This window comes from Heliconius melpomene, chromosome 20 (assembly GCF_056956725.1).
Source record: "Heliconius melpomene rosina isolate 202511_hmr_F chromosome 20, ASM5695672v1, whole genome shotgun sequence".
Classification (NCBI taxonomy): domain Eukaryota; kingdom Metazoa; phylum Arthropoda; class Insecta; order Lepidoptera; family Nymphalidae; genus Heliconius; species Heliconius melpomene.
In genome coordinates, this window is record NC_140408.1 from 7,771,614 (window position 1) to 7,786,694 (window position 15,081).

Here is a 15,081-nt window from a genome sequence, read left to right on the forward strand (position 1 = left end):
GTATGACGGTTTAGATCGTATCTGTATTGACAAAAGTGAGCTTAACAATAATACTGTCCCTGACAGTTATCCGCTTCCATTGATTACTGATCAAATTTCACGTTTTCAGGGTGCTAATTATTTCTTGAAACTCGATGGCGCAAGCGGTTTTCATTTGATCACGGTAAACGAAAATTCTATAGAGAATTCCGGTTTTTCAGAGGACAATTGTGGACCGCGTTGGGTGATTTGATTCGTGATTGCGTGGTGGTTTATTTTGATGATATTTTGATTCTCTCCCGATTTAGGGGTCCAGTATGGGAGGACTTAATGCAGTGTTGGAGGGTGTGGCGAGTGCTGGTTTCTCTTTGAACCTAGAGAAGCGTTCCTTCCGCAGGACGAGGATGGGGTTCTTTGGGTTTGAAGTGGAGGCTGGTCAGGTCTCTGCCGCCTCCGAAGACTGTGATTAAGTTGTGGCAGTTTGTCGGATTTCCGTCAGTTTCCTTCTATAATTTTCTATTTCCGGCAGTTTTGAATCTATTGTTCGTCTAAAGGATGAGGGGATTATTGAAAAGCTTTTTGACTTTTATTGGTTTCCGGGTCATTACATGGTGTGCTTGGAGGATTTGTGGATGACTGCGTTGTTTGTAGGGTCGCGAAATCTCACTCAGGGGGGGTTCAAACTGGCTTGCATCCAATCTCTAAGGTAATGATACCTAAGCATATGGTTCGTTTAGACGTGGCGGGTAGGCTCAGCTGTGAAACGATAAGAAAGAGTACATTTTCATTCTGAAAGGCGTGTTCGCGAAGTGCGTTCTTTTGTTTCATGCGGCAGGCATTGACTCTTGGAGTGTTCACAAGGTGACTTGTGGCTTTGTTTGAGGCTCCAACCCGCATCATTGCTGACCAGGGAAGATGTGTTACGGGTGGTAGTTTCACTAGTAGACATTGGTTGACATCTAATGGCGGTGGGTTTACCTCATGCTAATAGGCAGGTAAGGCTCGTCAGGAGTGTTTTAAGGTCCATGTTAACGGCGTTTGAGACTAGCGATAATATGTGTGTCAATGGTGTGTATCTGTGGTGTGTATCTTTGATTTATATCATTGATGTGTAGTAGTGAGTACTATCGTTGACATTGATGAAATTCGTTAAGTAGCATCAGACATTATTACGAAGTGTGCGGAATATGGTAGGTCCCGTTTTGATATGACAAAAACGAAAGTAAGTAAGTTTTCTGTTGGCGTATTGTTAATATTGTAAAGTTAATAAGTGTAAAAATTCGATTCAAAATTTAAAGGTTCATTTAAGGTTGTCAAAGTTTAGGTTCTGTAAATTGTAAACGTCTTGTAACGTACAAATTTGCTCACGATAGGGTGAGGAAAATGCCAGCAAGTCATGTACCCGACGAAATCAATGTGTAATTTATGATATTGTTGATCATAATGATGGTGTTCAAGCTTAAGTAGTTAGGGAGACTCGAGTAAATGGTTCTATCGGCCGTAATGTGTTCGACCGTACCAGTAGTTATTTCGTAGTCGTAGCCCGGTAGAAATCGGTATCTCTTGGGGAAACTCAAGTAGTCCGTGGGTGCGCGGTGTGCGTTTAACTCTGGCGGAGGTCGTGGTCTGTAGAGACCGTAGCGTGTTGTCGCAGGTGTGACATACACGGGCTATCCACGCGGTGGATATGCGTATTGAGAGGTTTTCGACCGTACTGAGGTCATGGTCTGTAGAGACCATAGCGTGTTGTCGTAGAGGTGACGTACACGGGCGATCCACTCAATGGATATGCGTATTGTGATGTGAGAGAGCAATGTGATTGCTGTTCGGCTGGAGAGCCGTGGCGTTAGAGATCTTTACTCGGAGGTTTCTGTTAACTTGGTTGTAACTTGTTGTTGCCGAAGTAAAGTGAAGTAAAGTAAAGTTTTGGTTATGATGATGTCGATGGTACATGGCTGTGGTATTTGTGTAGTAATTAGTTACAATTATGATCCAAATTAGTGTCGGATTGTTCTAGTGTCGAGTTGATCTAGTGTTGAGATGATCTAGTGTCGAGTTGTTCTGGTGTCAAGTTGTTCTGGTATAAAGTTCTGGTATAAGGGGCTGGTATAAGGCCCTGGTATAAGGTCCTGGTATAAGGTCCTGGTATAAGGTCCTGCTATAAGGTCCTGCTATAAGGTCCTGCTATAAGGTCCTGGTATAAGGTCCTGGTATAAGGTCCTGGTATAAGGTCCTGGTATAAGGTCCTGGTATAAGGTCCTGGTATAAGGTCCTGGTATAAGGTCCTGGTATAAGGTCCTGGTATAAGGTCCTGGTATAAGGTCCTGGTATAAGGTCCTGGTATAAGGTCCTGGTATAAGGTCCTGGTATAAGGTCCTGGTATAAGGTCCTGGTATAAGGTCCTGGTATAAGGTCCTGGTATAAGGTCCTGGTATAAGGTTCGAGGTATAAGGTTCGAGGTATAAGGTTCGAGGTATAAGGTTCGAGGTATAAGGTTCGAGGTATAAGGTTCGAGGTATAAGGTTCGAGGTATAAGGTTCGAGGTATAAGGTTCGAGGTATAAGGTTCTGGGTATAAGGTTCAGGTATAAGGTTCTGGTATACAATTACTAGTGTAATTACTAGTGTACGTGTATTACAATTCTAGTGTACGGTTCTGGAAGTTGGTTGGTAAGGTTCTGGTGTAGGTTGGCCGAGCGGTACGAGGTACTGTTGTAGCTTTTTCTTCTAGGCTAACCAACACACGAGGACGTGTGCTAGCAGGATGGCCGTGTCGGAATTTGTAGTACTGAGGTGGTTCCGGAACGCCAGCGCCATCTGTTGGCGCTCGACAGAGTTAGTGTTATGCACTGGTATGATGGAAGGGGCGAGTCGAGGCGTGGCCGACGGACGTCGACTCACTTTGTGTTTGGCGGTCGGCCGGTGCAGACGACACTGAAACTGTCCCGCGTTCCGTGTTGTGTATCTACTTACTGGGATAGCGGTAGCTGCTTTCTTGTGTATTGATTACGGTGTTGTAATTAATTCGTAATATCACAAATTGTGTTTACTCATGCCAACATTATCCACTGAAGCCCACAGTAGATCGGGTACTCAAAAACTATGTGCGAGAGAGATCCACCCAACTCCGACATATATAATAATATTCAATCACTACCACTAAAAGCTATACCTCCCGTTGCCTCAGCGACGGCGCGGGAGGGACCAGCCAGGATTTACGAGCAGTCGCGACCCGACGTCACAGCGGACCGCTGTCCTCCCGCGGGACTCGCTAACGGGAACTTTGACGTTCACTTCCGGTTTAACACACAGTGCTTGGAGCTTTTTGAGGCAAAAGTTCTTGTTTTTTCAGTGTTTTTTCTTTTCGTTATAGTGTCACAAAAAAAATATTTGTAAAAAAATAACGATAATATTTTAAATTTAATATAAGGAAAACGTATATTTTATTTACAATGGAATAATATTTTTGTTAAATATTACGAAAGCAATTAATAGCACGTCGCTCGCAAACAATTTTCGCGTTTTCAACTCAAATAAGTAATTAATTATTATGTTTCAACGAACAAGATGGAATCGGGCGAAGTGTATTAATTTTATATGCAAATTTCGTATATGCGTTACACTTTGTTGATATTTTCCTGTATCTTTGTTCTCTTCGTTTTATGCCATTAAAAATTTTATATAGGCTTGGATTATTTAAATACACCGGATTTACAGTGTATATTTATATTTCTTTAAGTTTTACACTGTATCCCGCACACAGTAGTATAGGAAGAGATAACCTAGTGTTAAGACACTCCGTTCTCCATTAAATAGGTAAATTCTATTTATCTGAAATATTTTACTGTCAGTATTTTTTAATTAGATACTAAAATAACAAGCAAAAATTCTAACAAGGCTTTCTTTGAATAACTAAACAAAAAATTTTATAAATTTTTCAACACCTCATCTTGCTAATGGTATAAAGTGTAAACTTCTTAATGAAATTTAAAAATTATCTTATCAAAAGTTCCACAGGCAAACAACTATAAAAAACAAAAACAACTTCATAAAGAATTTGAATAAAGTGAAGATTTAATTTAACGTGCTTTTGAAATCTATTTTAATATTGTCAATAGAGAAAATAAATTGCTTTCTTTTACATAATTCAATATAAATAATACAAAAAAAGGTATAATATTAGAAAAAATCCTATATTATAAATTGTTATATAGATGCTTAAATAAATACAAATTAATTTTCCCTTAAACCCTAAATTACTGTAATACCGCTGACACTTTAGAAGGGTGTTAAAAAGAGATAATAAGGGATTCACATGAGCCCCGCATTTTACGATATACGATGTTCGAACGCAATACAATTAGGGGCTCGTCCTTGTCCTCAGCTGTGGAAGATTCGATTAGAATCCATCCTTTCTAAAAAACGAATATCTAATTGATACATTTTATTAATGGATGTAGCTCTCTTGAAGGACTGAATTAAAATAATAATATATTTACTTGAAATCGATATAAAATAATCATGTATATTAATAATATCAATAAACCATTGAGGCCACCGTGGTGTAAGTGGTAATTTGTTCATAGCTCATACGATACTTATGGTATCGAAGCCGCTACCGTCGCGCTTACAATCAGATACTACTGAACCACAATTACCATCTAATATAGAAAGTTTGATAAAATAGTGATTTGTCACTAAATTCTCTTTGCCTATAGCGTCTGAAGTACCTATTATTTTTTATTTTTTTTTCGAACATGTGGATAATGCTGTTAGCCTTATTGGCTTTTATTCGACACCGGTTGGGTAGGGAAGAGGGTACTCTGTCCCTGAAGAAATGCAAGCACTAAGTGGCTGCCTGTGAGGAAGTCGACGACTGTAAGGGCGCCCCCTGCGGGACTCGAACCTCGGCTTGCGGCCGTCGAGCGGACTGGGATTTCACCTATGCTAAGCAAACCAGCCGCGACATGAAGTCGCGACTGGGGACAAATTAGACTACTCTAAGGGAGCTAACGGTCCCTGACCGCTGGGCCCGACCGCGCCGAGACGCGACCGAGCCGTTGAATAAGCTGGACTTCGTCGTCGATTCCGTCGACGACGGTGTTTGTGTCGTGTGTGAGTAGTGTGTTTCCTACCTACGTACGGGGCATTCGCTATAGTAATGGCGTCATCGGAGTCTAAAAGGACGCTGTGCGGGCGTCTACGTCTAGGGAGTGCGTTAGGGATGTAATCACACGCATTAACGATGAGGGGATTCGCGTGCGAGCCTGCGCGCTCAAAGTAGCGCTTCGCTAAACGTTTGCAATGCTCGTGAATCGATTCCAGTTCAAAGTCTCTATGTAGGTCGACGTTACGCACGAACCAGGGACAACCTGATGCGATACGTAAGAATTTATTTTGTACCTTTTGCATGGGATCTAGCTTAGTGTGCGCGAACGCTACACAAGCATAAGAGAGGACGGGTCTTATACAAGTTTTGTATAGTGTCAGCTTATTTCTAAGTGACATTTTACTACGCTTGTTTATGAGATAGTAAAGTACCTATTATAAAATATATAATTTACTTAAGTTTCCTATAACTATGTATTCATTAAATTAATTCAGCTGATATAAATTTACGATATTGTCATATATTTCACATATAAACAGTTAGTAGATTCTGAAACCCCTATCCCAACATGACCAGTGAACCGTGAGACCATTATTCTAGTCAATAGTGCGAAGGCACATTATATTCTAACAACAAATAATACTAACGCGTTTATAGGTATGTACAAATCCCCTTAATGTCTTAAAATGTTTATTCTGTTGTAAAATAAATAAAGGTAATCTTTATAAGTGTTTTCTTTTAATCTTAACAGACAATATACGCACAGCCTATGGCTGTAAGCGACGGTTGTGAGTTCGATTTCTCACTGGTAACCAGTCAAAGCGCGGCGTTAAGTTTCGTCAATGAAAACGAAATGTATAGAAAATTGAGTGGTTAGGTTCCCTCTGACTATCCTGCCATTAGGCAGGGTGTAGGGTGAAGCTATAAATAGCAATTTTCTTAACAGAAGTTTCTTAACATCTCTTTAAATCATTTGAATGGTTCTCTTCTTGCCTTCACGCTAAAAGAGCATCAAGGCTCTACGGAAAACTTTCGTCAGTGTGCCTTATCAACTCTGGTGTATCGCAAGGTAGTGTGCTTTCCCCCTTACTCTTTTTCATTATCACTCTAGCTCACACAACGTCATCTTGTCTTTATGCTGATGATTTACAAATTAACACCGCCGTTGTAGATGTTGTAAATCTATCGCAGTAATTACAATTAGTTTCGGATCCCCTGTCAATTAAATAAAGTAAGTCTCAAGAATGTAGGTATGTTTGGTAACATTAAGCAAGGCGAGAGACCTATGAAGAAAAAGAATAATAATAAGGAGAAGGCTGTGATAATATAAAACAGATCGATTGGAACAAAATTAAATTACTTCCTCACGGCGTTGAGTTCTGCCACAGATTGCTTAACACACTTCCCTCTGCCTACCTACTACCTGAAATGTCTTCCTACACATTTAAGTTCGTTGAACGAATGTTTTTCATCATATTAGTTGACCACCTACCTACATACAATTGAACATCAAAGCTACCTGCGAACGCAATTCATATTTTTTGTTTTATTGAAACTGTCGATATCCTTTCACGTAGGCACAACTACAAAAAAAAATATTTCAAGCTTTTCGTTTACTGAAATTGAAACTGGCTGAAAACGTATGAGAGATGAAACAATTGAAATGATCGTATACAAAATACGGCAAATATATTAAACACACACTCGTATTGATTTAATAATAAGATTATATATATTAAAAAATAAAATAAAATATTTAAAAAACTCTTCGCTGTTAGTATAGATAGCATGTAGGTCTGTCTGTAACAATTCTAAATTATAGACTTATGTATGATTTGCCGAAAGCTGATTATAGAGAAACACGAAATTCTTATTGCCCTATGACTTTTATACAAAAAAAGAATTGCAAAATTTTATTCCTCCAAGAATTGAACCGACAATGGTCGCGCTTATAGTCACACGCTTGTGCCCCTGCTCCACAACAGGCTCAATAAGCAAGTTATTTTCGGAAATAAGGAAGAAAATCAAAATCAATTTGTCGGCTTCCAATATTATAAAGGATAAAGAAAATTGTTTTATTCCAATGAAAAAAAAATGAAAAAATATTCAGAATAACGTTTTGACAGCTATATTTATCTACTTGTTATTTAAATTTTATATCATCATTAAAATTGTACATTATATATTCCATGCATTATTTGAGACCATAATGGCATAGTGAAACAATATCTAACTATAGAAGCGATCGTTTTGGGTTCCATCACCTATCAAGGGATTAATTAATTATTTTTATTTCTCGGTTCTGGCCGAAATGAGAGAAAAAGTTAGTGAAGAAATGAGACCTCTGATGAGGAGATGATGATGAGATTTGCAGAAGGCCGTTGATAGTGTGCTTCGTCTGAAGAATCACTGAGTTAGTGACTCTTCCAGATTATAGTGAACCCCTACTATAATCTGGAAGAGTCACCAACATCCTAACTATTGACGTGGAGCTGCGATACTGGTCTCTGATAATGTCAACATAGGCCTCAGGGTCCTATTGGATTGCAGTGCTCACCAGATACACAAGGCGAGTATATGGCTTTTTGCAATAATAAAAATATGCAAATTTTTATTATTGCAAAGCGGCATCGTACAGTGGATCCACACGTTGCTAAGGCAACGCAGGAACTACGTATTGCATATGTATTCTAATATGAATATGGAAATGATTATTTAGAATATTGTTCTCAATTTTAAGGAACACACTGACTACTCCTAACTTCTCTTGTTTATTCTGGTGTGCATCTCATGTTGTCTTCTTGAGGCAAAACCTATAGTGAGATTTGAACTTGCAACGGTTACATTAGTAGTTAGGCCGTATAACTGTGCTATAGCGTGCTGTATGGTATTTTAATATATAAAAAATGCTGAAGCCATCTTAGCGAAGTGGGACGTCTGAGTGTAATCGACGGTTGTGAGTTCAATATCGCTCAGGAAAAAAGTTTATATTTTCTCGGTCCCGGGTCATATGCAGGAGTGAATTGATATTTGGCTGTTTCTGCTTTATCTGTTGTACAAGATAATAAGTAAAAATATAAGAATAAAGAGCACATTAGGTACTTTTTTAATAATATATTCTATAAAAAATCAATAAGATATATTTAAACATGTTACAAGTGAAAAAGAAGTTAACTTTTAAGCAATATAAAGTATTTTCTAAACACCTTGCCTTATTGAAGTTGTTTCTGTATTTAAATGTGCGAGATCTTCTTTTATATTCACTTTCATTTTATTTTCTGAGGCCAATCGTGGCGCAGGTGCACAAGTGTGTAACTGTAAACGCAATTGGTTGTAGGTTCAATCTCCTCTAGAGGAAAAAATATATTTATTTAAACATTTATTTTCATTTCTTCGCTCTGGCTCTGTTAAAGGTAAGCGTGGCGTTGACAACACACAATTTCTCCAGAATTCGGCGGTATATGGGGAACGGAGTGTCTCAACACCAGGTTCGCTCTGCCTTTTGTTTTTTTTTTTCATTTAATTTCCTGTCGTTAGCAATAATACGATACCCACTTTAAACTTTACACCGTGCCTTTTTGATCTCAGGCAGTCGTACAATGATTAGATGAACTTATATCTCCAAAGAGAAATATTTGTTTTTAAGAAATGAGAATATTGTATATTTTTAATTTAGGTACAGCTTTTTTGGAAGTCTTAAATTAACTTTGTTTATTTTTTATATATAAATTATTACATTTTTTTCAAATAAAATGATTAAAATCTCTATTTTAAGTATTTCAAATATGGGAATAAAAAGATATCTAAAAAAAACAACTTTCTCCTATATTCCCTACTATACACTGAGGGAACCTGGTGTAACAGATTAGGCACTTTAGGCAGTATACCTATGTATATGATGCACAAAATAAAAGAGCGAAGTTCCATACCTACGATTATTTATAGAAATATGTAGCTGGAACGTACGTATGACACGGTCCTTTGAAACTCTGTTAAAGTAATAAAAAAATATTTCGTGCCATAAATTGAACGACGCTTTCAACGTGAACTCGCATTTTTGTGATAAATTTACAAAGTTAATTTTTAAAATTTCTTTAGCTGCTTTACATTTGATTTAGTTTTAATTTATATGGGGAAAATGTTGTAACTTTACTTATTATAGGTATATGGTAGTCTAACCAATGATACATTTGTAGAGCTAAGTTCTAAGTTAAATATATATTATAGTTAAAAAAATATTATTGGAGGAAATGTTACAAACATACTGTCGTAGCTATCTACGAAATGAGCGAAAAAATTAAGGAAAAAAAAAGAACATCAATTACTATCATCCATCCATCCTTCTTTAATTGAAGTCTTTGAAATTCATATTCCTTATTTTATTTCTTATTTTATGTAGTAATCAAAATATAATAGACATTTTTTCAGCTTTATACTGCACACAGCAGGGTAATCAGAGGGAGCTTAGTTTTAAGACACTCCACTCCCCACTTACCGCCAAATTCTGGAGGCATTGGATGGCGATCTTGCCTCAACTTTAGAGCGGAGAAATGAAAATATTAAATACTAGCGGCCCGCCCGCGGCTTCGCCTGCGTGAACTACGTTATTATTAATTTCTGTCTCCATGAGTACCTACGTCCTATAAGTGACGTCTATGCAAAATTTGAGACTCCTAGCATTTGTAGTAACGTAGTTTCATACAAACTTTCAACCCCAAAAACAACCGCTTCGAAGTCGAATATTGCTAATTCACGTCTAGCGAGCACCTACGTCCTATAAATAACTCCTATACAAAATTTGAGATTCCTAGCACTTGTAGTTTCTGAGATTTCGTGATGAGTGAGTGACCTTTCGATTTTATATATTGAATATTTCATTTTCTCGAGTGAGATGGAACCCACAACCTGCCGCAACAGTACCACTCCTTTGCCACTGCGCCACAACTGGCTTCAAAACCAATATTGGTATTAAATAACATAATAATAAGCCCTGTATGAAATATTTTAAATCTGAAAATCCATTTCATCTCTATATGTAGGCATACGTTAATTACATTGCAATGTCCCGATGGCGGCGACACGTGTGAAAGTTCATTTAAAAATCAATCAAGTTTCATAATTATTACAGTTTTTACAAGCACCTTGCAAAAGGCGCTGGAAGCGGAGATTTTTTTTAACGACACATTTAGGCTGGCCCATTTCTTTTTATTTTTACGGAATATTCTCTATTCATTCCGTTAATCGCTTTCCGATCATTTAGGCTGTGTAATATAATCGGCGGGCCGTGTTAGAAAGTCTTTTAAAATATTTATTATTATATATCCTAAGTATTCTGTGTACTATACAGGAACAAATTAATTGCATTTTAATTGTATTTCTAAAAACTTTCCTGCAAGTACGTGGTAAAGTACCAGTAAGTTTTACTATTTAATACATTTATCCTTTCTTTTCTCTAAATAAAAAATGTTTGAATTAAATATTGTCTATTCTCCGTTTCGGATAAGACGAAGTGCGATGTTCTCCGCGCAATAAACAATGGCTCTAAATGGAGCGTAAAGCACTGGGCAGAGTGCCTTAACACTAGTTTCACTCTGCCTTCCATTATATGTTGAAAAAAGCTTGGATTTGTAAGAAACGTACCTTAGTAAGATAATTTTATTTGCATGACTTATTATAATTTATTGAAAGGGCAAGTTTATTTAGTATTTGCCCTTTGATTTATTTTACATTAGCATCAAAGGGATTTAAAATTCATAAATACGTTGAGCAAATACAACCTTTTAGTGGCTTTAAAACTGTTTAAATATAAATTTTTATTATTATAGTAAAGTTTGTTAGTATAGAGTAGAGTTTGTTAGGATTATAGTTCGCTTATATGTATATACTAGCAAAATACATGCGGTTTCCCCTGCCTAAAAAAATATTTTTTAATCTTTACCCATGTGTTATTCTGAATATTACTGCAAAGTTTCAATGTCTGTGAACTTAGCAGAGCATTGTCCAGCAGATCAAAAAAAAAATGGAGTTCTCTTCGCATGCACCTGAGTTCTATAGTTCCTGATAGGTTTTATAAATAGTTCTGTCGTTTTTACCCCTGAAAAAGTTATGTAAAAAAATGATCTGCTAACTTCCCTTGGCAGATCATTTTCTTGCAAATAAAAATCGGGGCGAGATCTGCACTCATAGGGATGAATAAAATAGTTCCTGATAAATTTTAACAATAGTTCTGTTAATTTCACGAAGAAAAAAATTTTGAAACAGAAAAAAAAGAACGTTCGTTTCGAAAATAGTTCGAAAGGTAAAGTAATTTTTAAAATTAATAAAATGATACTCAGAGGCGAGAACTCTTTATTTTACAATAGAATACAGGTAGTTCTACGATATTTAGCCAGAAAAAAAACTAGAACTCTGAAAAAAATTCCAGCAGAACATAGTTGATTGTATGAAATATTGAAAAATGTTTTTTTCAACTCTTCATATGATAAAGTACTAAATAATTTTCTATTTTAATGTGCTCAGACTCGGGAACTCTTTGATTTCTACTAGAATATGAGTAGTTCTATTATACAAAGCTAACTACAAAACCAGAACTCCTGTAAAAATGCCAGCAGAGCATAGTAGAAAATTCGATTTGTTGAAAAATATCAAATTAACTTGTTGCGACGAAAAATATTTTTTAAAAATATTAATATCTTGCTCAGAAGCGAGAACTCTTCATTTTTCAATAGAATATAAGTAGTTCTACGATATTTAGCCTGAAAGAAAACCAGAACTCTGAAAAAACTGCCAGCAGAGCATAGTTGATTGTATGAAATATTGAAAAATGTCAATTTCAACTCTTCATATGTAAAAGTACTAAATAATTTTCTATTTTAATGTGCTCAGACTCGGGAACTCTTTGATTTCTACTAGAATATGAGTAGTTCTATTATACAAAGCTAACTACAAAACCAGAACTCCTGTAAAAATGCCAGCAGAGCATAGTAGAAAATTGGATTTGTTGAATAATATCAAATTAACTTGTTGCGACGAAAAATATTTCTTAAAAATATTAATATCATTCTCAGAAGCGAGAACTCTTTATTTTACAATAGCATATAGGTAGTTCTACGATACCTAGCCTGAAAGAAAACTAGAACTCTGAAAAAAACTGCCAGCAGAGCATAGTTGATTGTATGAAATATTGAAAAATGTCAATTTCAACTCTTCATATGTAAAAGTACTAAATAATTTTCTATTTTAATGTGCTCAGACTCGGGAACTCTTTGATTTCTAACAGAATATGAGTAGTTCTATTATAAAAAGCTAATTATAAAACTAGAACTCCTGTAAAAATGTCATAGAACTACCTATATGCTATTGTAAAATAAAGAGTTCTTGCTTCTGAGAATGATATTAATATTTTTAAGAAATATTTTTCGTCGCAACAAGTTAATTTGATATTTTTCAACAAATCCAATTTTCTACTATGCTCTGCTGGCATTTTTACAGGAGTTCTGGTTTTGTAGTTAGCTTTGTATAATAGAACTACTCATATTCTAGTAGAAATCAAAGAGTTCCCGAGTCTGAGCACATTAAAATAGAAAATTATTTAGTACTTTTACATATGAAGAGTTGAAATTGACATTTTTCAATATTTCATACAATCAACTATGCTCTGCTGGCAGTTTTTTCAGAGTTCTGGTTTTCTTTCAGACTAAATATCATAGAACTACTCATATTCTATTGAAAAATGAAGAGTTCTGGTTTCTGAGCAAGATATTAATATTTTTAAAAAATATTTTTCTTCGCTACAAATTCATTTGATATTTTTCGGCAAATTAAATATTCAGGTATGCTCTGCTGGCATTTTTACAGGAGTTCTAGTTTTATAATTAGCTTTTTATAATAGAACTACTCAAATTCTAGTAGAAATCAAAGAGTTCCCGAGTCTGAGCACATTAAAATAGAAAATTATTTAGTACTTTTACATATGAAGAGTTGAAATTGACATTTTTCAATATTTCATACAATCAACTATGCTCTGCTGGCAGTTTTTTCAGAGTTCTGGTTTTCTTTCAGACTAAATATCATAGAACTACTTATATTCTATTTAAAAATGAAGAGTCCTCGCTTCTGAGCAAGATATTAATATTTTTAAGAAATATTTTTCGTTAATTTTTAGTTAATTTGATATTTTTCAACAAATCGAATTTTCTACTATGCTCTGATGGCATTTTTACAGGAGTTCTGGTTTTGTAGTTGGCTTTGTATAATAGAACTACTCATATTCTAGTAGAAATCAAAGAGTTCCCGAGTCTGAGCACATTAAAATAGAAAATTATTTAGTACTTTTACATATGAAGAGTTGAAATTGACATTTTTCAATATTTCATACAATCAACTATGCTCTGCTGGCAGTTTTTTCAGAGTTCTGGTTTTCTTTCAGGCTAAATATCGTAGAACTACTTATATTCTATTGAAAAATGAAGAGTTCTCGCTTCTGAGCAAGATATTAATATTTTTAAAAAATATTTTTCGTCGCAACAAGTTAATTTGATATTTTTCAACAAATCGAATTTTCTACTATGCTCTGCTGGCATTTTTACAGGAGTTCTGGTTTTGTAGTTAGCTTTGTATAATAGAACTACTCATATTCTAGTAGAAATCAAAGAGTTCCCGAGTCTGAGCACATTAAAATAGAAAATTATTTAGTACTTTATCATATGAAGAGTTGAAAAAAACATTTTTCAATATTTCATACAATCAACTATGTTCTGCTGGAATTTTTTTCAGAGTTCTAGTTTTTTTTCTGGCTAAATATCGTAGAACTACCTGTATTCTATTGTAAAATAAAGAGTTCTCGCCTCTGAGTATCATTTTATTAATTTTAAAAATTACTTTACCTTTCGAACTATTTTCGAAACGAACGTTCTTTTTTTTCTGTTTCAAAATTTTTTTCTTCGTGAAATTAACAGAACTATTGTTAAAATTTATCAGGAACTATTTTATTCATCCCTATGAGTGCAGATCTCGCCCCGATTTTTATTTGCAAGAAAATGATCTGCCAAGGGAAGTTAGCAGATCATTTTTTTACATAACTTTTTCAGGGGTAAAAACGACAGAACTATTTATAAAACCTATCAGGAACTATAGAACTCAGGTGCATGCGAAGAGAACTCCATTTTTTTTTTGATCTGCTGGACAATGCTCTGCTAAGTTCACAGACATAAAGTTTCATATGAAGGAGTTCTATAGTTAATAGGAACAAATATCCATCCTCACAAACTTTCGCAATTTGATATTAATAAGATTATTTTTATGTAAAGAATTAGATGTGTCTGAGATCTTGTAAATGAAAGAGATATCTGATCTATTTACAACTGAGTAAAAAGATAGCTTATTTAAAAATATTAATAAAACTTTTTAAATGAAATATTAATAAGAGGATTTAAAATTACGCAAAATTTACATAGGTATATAGATTCGCCAAAACATAAACCTTATCAATCTCTGTCTATGGCTAACAAACATGAAAACCACTAAAGTTGTTTCTGTAAATTATCCCGAACAAAAAAACTCGAATATATAGGTCGATAGTATGTTAATTTATAAGATAAGTGTTATTCATTTAAAATGCGTGTTTACGACAGTTTATATATGTGATATAAAGGTTTATTTATTGCAACTATCATAAAAGCAATACTCGAAATATTTCTCAATCTGTTTGCCCCAAGTAAAATATAAACAAAAAAAATCTTTTAAATATATTTTTAGAATGAAAACGTTAGTTATTTCTAAATAACTAAAACCAATACTATTAATTCTAAAATCCATACACTAAAACTGGGGAAAAATAATTTATTCCATCTCAAGCTACGAGTGGATGCTTAACCGTCACCGTGCATCCAATTATATCTGTAATCGCGCCAGTTACTTTGTAGCAACGCGGCGCGCATGTCTTTAATTAAATAAATTATTATTCCTACCACCCTAATATAATATGGCAGACCT

General features: G+C 35.0%; 1 protein-coding gene across 3 annotated transcripts in view; it reads left to right on the top strand.

The window, feature by feature from the left end:
- Rab26 (RAS oncogene family member Rab26) overlaps positions 1–15,081 on the top strand; it is a 68,448-nt gene that overhangs the window by 17,932 nt on the left and 35,435 nt on the right. For 2 of the 3 annotated variants that reach the window (XM_085205367.1, XM_085205368.1), the window contains exon 1: positions 3,213–3,314. The exons of the other annotated variant lie outside the window; for it this stretch is intronic. The gene's annotated coding sequence lies outside the window, so the exon portion shown is untranslated. Of the gene's footprint in view, positions 1–3,212; positions 3,315–15,081 lie in introns of those variants that run through there. 3 annotated transcript variants of the gene reach the window in all.